At 37.6% G+C, this 6,133-nt stretch overlaps 1 protein-coding gene across 1 annotated transcript in view; it reads left to right on the forward strand.

The window, feature by feature from the left end:
* The window catches only part of selenbp1 (selenium binding protein 1), a 75,591-nt gene that overhangs the window by 59,832 nt on the left and 9,626 nt on the right, over positions 1 to 6,133 (forward strand). The gene's annotated exons all lie outside the window — the stretch shown is intronic.

Raw genomic sequence — 6,133 nt, forward strand, 5'->3', positions numbered from 1 at the left:
TTTACCAAAATTTGACCACTAGAAAGGTGTTATTTTCAAGATGGCGTCCAAGATGGATAGGAAGCCTGAGGAGACACCACAGGTGAATAGGGTAAAAATTTTAACTAACAGATATCACCATGAAACTTCCCAAGTTTATCACTTACATTAAGACAAATATTTTTTGTATTACAAGTTTTGTCAAATTGTATGTTTAGATATGTAAATTAGGCAATATCTCATTAAATATGCGCTAATTTGCATATCCGAAATCTGAACAATGGATAAAAGCCACTTTCAAAATTCTTGTTTTATTTTGTTGACATACTAGAGTCAGAAGTTTTTACAGAGGGGATTTTGGATATCTCTCTTTATCACTCTGTAAATGAGAAAATACTGTCACCAGCCCTAAAAATTCAAGTTGGTCGTGTTTTTAGGAGTAAAATGTTGTATAAATCAGGCTATGAATGATATATCAACAATCCCCTCTGTAAAAACCTTCAGAATATAGAAAGGGATCAAACTGGAAGGTTTGGTGTCTGTAAGTGCTGCTGAAGTGGAGATTTCGGGCTCTTATACAACATTTTACTCCTAAAAACACGACGATATTTGAATTTTTAGGGCTATAGTATTTTCTCATTTACAGAGTGATAAAGAGAGATATCCAAAATCCCCTCTGTAAAAACTTCTGACTCTAGTATGTCAACAAAATAAAACAAGAATTTTGAAAGTGGCTTTTATCCATTGTTCAGATTTTGGATATGCAAATTAGCGCATATTTAATGAGATATTGCCTAATTTACATATTTAAACATACAATTTGACAAAACTTGTAATAAAAAAAATATTTGTCTTAATGTAAGTGATAAACTTGGGAAGTTTCATGGTGATATCTGTTAGTTAAAATTTTTACCCTATTCACCTGTGGTGTCTCCTCAGGCTTCCTATCCATCTTGGACGCCATCTTGAAAATAACACCTTTCTAGTGGTCAAATTTTGGTAAACTTTTAGTATGTTATTAAGGACATCTAATACTATAAAAAACAGCTGAGAAACCTTTTGTTAGAATTTTTTTAGGGTTAGGTGGTTTTTTTTCATATATGTACCCGCCTATATGAAATGTAATGAAATAAGCGGCTGATGCATCAGGCTACTATGGATGTGGCTGTCTTGAAAAATTGCAGTCATCTTGAAATTTAAAGTGATTTCTTGTCGGTTGACCGATGGAGTCAACTCATTCCTCACAGTGATTATTTTATAGTTTTGCAGCTTTATCTGTCTAATTTTAAACTTTAAAGTGAAAACAAACCTGTATCGGCTATAAAATGTTAAGTCAATCCAAAGTTAAGGCTTATTTACATTCATCAAAACTGATTTCTGTCATTTAAACAACTCAGACTTGAAGTTTAAAGGTATAGTACGTAGGAATTCCCCCCATCTAGCGGTGCGGTTGCATATCTGAACGTATTCTTGATGTTGCATTCAGGTGAAATGGGGCAGACGTCAGACAGACAACAGACGCTGCATGTAACAGGATAAACAAGCGTCTATGTAAACAAGTGGTCTGACAACATGTTGTCATGGTGATGTGGTATTGTTTTACCGTCTTTCTCTGGTGGAGTAAAATGACATCCGGTTGGTTTGCCGACGGCCGTCTGCCTGGCTGCACCTGAATGCAACACCAAAAGCCAAATAAGTTACACACTGGGACTTTAAATATGTAAATGAGGCAACATCTAATGAAATATGCGCTAATTTGCATACATTTCCAGAACAGAAACCTGAACAATGGATAAAGCTGCTTTGTTTTATCTTGTTGACATATTAGAGTCTTTAGTTTTTCCAGAGGAGGATTGTGGATATCTCTTTTTATCACTCTGTAAATGAGAAAATACTGTCACCAGCCCTTTAAAACATCTAATGTCTCCATGTTTTTAGTAATAAAATGTTGTATAAATGAGGCTGTGAATGATATATCAACAATCCCCTCTGTAAAAACCTTCAGGATATAGAAAGGGATCAAAGTGGAAGGTTTGGTGTCTGGAAGTGCTGCTGAAGTGGAGATTTCTAGAGAGGAGTCTGAGTCTGAAAAACTGTCTGAAGGGGGCGGGGCCTAAGACCAAGGTGCAGTGACGTCACAGGAAGTCAGTGGAGTTAATGATCAGCTGGAGTTCAGATGACCTTTGACCTCTGCTCTGGGGGCGGAGCCTGACGACTGAAGGTAACAACAGGAAACAGCTGCGACTCCAACTCCCAGCATGCACCGGGAGCTGCTCCCCGGCCACCAAGGTTATCATAGTTTAAACATGTTCATTAGTTTTTATTCTTATTTAGTTTTTCAGTTTGTTTGATTTTTATTTCAGTTTAGTTTTAGTGAGTTCAACAGGTGATGGATCAGTGTAGTTTATTTTTTATTTTAGAGGAATTGACTCGTTTTTATTTAGTCTTAGTTGTAGTTTTTATTTAGTCTTAGTTGTAGTTTTTATTTAGTTTTAGTCTTAGTTCTCTAAGAAAACTACAACTAAGCTGCTGTTACCTGATGAAACTTTACTGCAGTTTAGCATCAAACCTGGAGCTTGGAGCTAGTTCTAGTTTTTAGTTTTATTTCACTTTAATAGATTATTAATTCCACTGATAAGTTTTAGTTTGAAGTAGATTATTTATTTCTCTGCTAGTTTTAGTTTTAAAAGTTTCAAGTGAGTGGCTGAGCTGTGTCTCCGTGTCCGGCCACCAGGGGGCGGCAGAGCTCCAGCTGCAGCACTACATTACCCAGAGTTCCTCACTGCAGCAGCAGCAGCGGGAGGAGGGGGCGGGGCTTCACCTGTCCACACCTGCACAGAGTTGAGACGGAGTCAAGACTGAAGGAGGAAGCAGCAGCAGCAGCAGAGACAGACATGTCTAGATCCACCGGCTCAGACTGAGTCCACTGAGCCAGAACCAGACTGAACCGGACTGAGACTGAGACTGATCCTGATCCAGGTCTACACAGAGTCCAGTCCACCTGGGTCCACCTGGGTCCACCTGGATTCACCTCAGACCAGTTCCTGAGTTCTTAACTTTTCTCTGAAGCAGGAAGTGAAGGAGGGAGGAGCAGGAGCAGGAGCAGACATGGTGAGTTCACCCACTCAGACCTAGATTCTAGTCCCTCGGGGTCTAGACCTGGTCTCTAGTCCTAGTCCTGGTCCTGGTCCTGGTTCTAGTCCTGGTCCTGGTCCTGGTTCTGGTCCTGGTTCTGGTCCTAAATGCTGCTATGGGTATCTGGGATATGTGTGTGTGCAGAGCAGAGAAAACCACCCAGATGTTAAAGGGTTTAGAGTTTAAGGGTTTAAGGGTTTAAGGGTTTAATTTATGCCTCAAATGGAAATTTCGTTGTATGATATACAATGACAATAAAGCATCTTAATCTTAATCTTAATCTTAATCCTGGTCCTGGTCCTGGTCCTGGTCCTGGTCCTGGATCAGATCTGAGCAGCTGTTTGTTTGAACTAAAACCTGCAGAAGAGTTTATTTGCTCAGACAGAAGTAAAACCAGTCGATCACTGATCAATGATCTTGTTCCTGTAATAAGGTTAAAGATCTAATCAATAATAATAATAAATGAATCAAAGTTTAATTAAAAACCAAATAAAATGTGAATAAAAAATATATAGCTACACTGCTCAAAAAAATAAAATAAAGGGAACACTTAAACAACATCTTAGATCTCAATTAATGAAATATTGCAGTTTAAAATCGTTATTCAATATATATAGAGTGTGTTGAGAACAAAATAACATAAAAATGATCAATGTAAATCAAAATGATCATCCCAGGTTGATTTCACACGGGTTGATTTACTTGTGTTGTTTAAGTGTTCCCTTTATTTCGTTGAGCAGTGTATATATATATATATATATATATATATATATATTTTTTTTTTTAAAGTTAGTAAACCTCCAGATGAGAGTTGTTTCAGAGTAAATCCATTGACAGCTGGAATCTCTAACGTGTCCGGACGGTTTCCCTCCCGTTGCCATGGAAACGGCCGGTGACAGGAGGAGTGACCCCGGCTACGGAAGCCTGCAGGGTCAAAATGAGCTTTGACTTTTATTTTATTTTATTATTTTTTTTTATTCTTCAGCTGCTGATTCAAGTTGTGTTCAAATGTCTGAGTGAGGAACAAAGTTTTGGGACTTAAACCCTTAAACTCTTAAACCCTTAAACTTTGAAACCCTTAAACATCTGGGTGGTTTTCTCTGCACATGTGGATCCAGATGTGGTCGTTTCTTGTGTGTTGAACCCGTTGGACGTCCAGATCTTCCAGATGTTGGTCGTTTCTCTGTGTTTCTGCATCTGCTCCTCCTGTATGAACATCTGGATCTTCAGCTGGTTCCTGCACTGCAAAAACTCTACATCTTTCCAATAATATTTGTCTTATTTCTTGTCAAAATGTCTCATTTCTAGTCACAACTAATCTCTTTCCACTTAAAATAAGACTCATCACCTAAAAATGAACTTGTTTTTAGATCATTTTCACTTGTTTCAAACTAATTTTCACTTGAAATAAGTAGAAAAATCTGACAGTGAAACAAGTTTTTTGTGTTTGTAATAAGAAAGAAAAACTTGCTCCACTATCAGATTTTTCTACTTATTTCAAGTGAAAATCTGCTTGAAAGAAGTAAAAAGTGTCTAAAAACAAGCTGCTTTTTATGTGATGAGTCTGATTTTAAGTAGAATGAGATTAGTTTAGACTAGAAATTACATTTTGACAAGAAATAAGTCAAATATTCTTGGTAAGATGTTGAGTTTTTGCAGTGTGGTTTCAGACGTTTAGTCTCTGAAGAACTTTCTAATGTGCAGCTGGTTTCATATAGACATGAAACACGTTAATAGAAAACAGGACTTTTCATTAGTGGATCACTGGAACCAGAACGACCCGATGCTCTAAATGTCTCGTGTGTTTTTATTGAACCGGTCCAGTTCCATCTCTTTCAGTCCCGTCACCACAGCGACACACTCAGCTCTGTGCATAGATGAGTTTCTTTCATCAAGCTTTAGTCTGTGACCGTCCAGTCCAGTCGCAGCCAGAAGACTAAACTAATCCTTAAAAAAGACGTTAAACACTTAAAATTGATCGATTCCATAAAAATACAGAAGAAATGTTTTGTGTCGTTTTGGTTCCAATGATCCACTAATGAAAAGTCCTGCTTTCTATTAACGCGCTTCATGTCTATATAGAAATCCAGCTGCACATTAGAAAGTTCTTCAGAGACAAAACGTTTAAAACCAGATAGATAGATACTTTATTAATCCCAGTAGGGAAATTCAGACCAACCAACATCTGGACGTCCAACGGGTTCTTCAGCAAGAAACGACCACATCTGGATCCACATGAGCAGAGAAAAGCACCCACACTGCAAAAACTCAAACTCTTACCAAGAATATTTGTCTTATTTCTAGTCAAAACAAATCTCATTCTACTTAAAATAAGCTTGTCTTGCTACACTTTTTTTTTTTTTTACTTCTTTCAAGCTGATTTTCACTTGAAATAAGTGGAAAAGCCTGATAGTGGATCAAAAACTTGCTTTCACTGCCAGATTTGCCAGATTTGAGTGAAAATGTGTTTGAAACAAGTGAAAATGATCTAAAAACAAGTTAATTTTTTAGGTGATGAGTCTTATTTTAAGTGGAAAGAGATTAGTTTAGACTAGAAATGAAACATTTTGACAAGAAATAAGACAAATATTCTTGGATAGATGTAGAGTTTTTGCAGTGGCAGATGTTAAGGGGGTTTAAGGGTTTATGGGTCGTATTAAAATGTTCATTAATATGTTTTATCCCGTTTCTAAATAAATACACTTGTAACTTGTAACTTGTAAGGGTTTAAGTCCCAACACTTTGTTCCTCCTCTGTCGATCAGCTGATTCTCTCAGTGACATCATCAACACAGATGAAGGTGTTGGTGTAAAGTGTGTGTGTGTGCGTGCACACACATACACACTCAGTGTCTGTTTGTATTGATCAGTTATTATTATTGATCGTTGGTTCTGTTTCCTCAGAGTAGGAATGTTTTAAAGACACACACACACACACACACACACACACACACACACACACACACTCTGCAGCTCTGCGTGTCGAGGCGTCGGCGTCGTTCCCTGATCCACAGCAAGAT

This window comes from Trachurus trachurus, assembly GCF_905171665.1.
Source record: "Trachurus trachurus genome assembly, chromosome: 16".
Classification (NCBI taxonomy): Eukaryota; Metazoa; Chordata; class Actinopteri; order Carangiformes; family Carangidae; genus Trachurus; species Trachurus trachurus.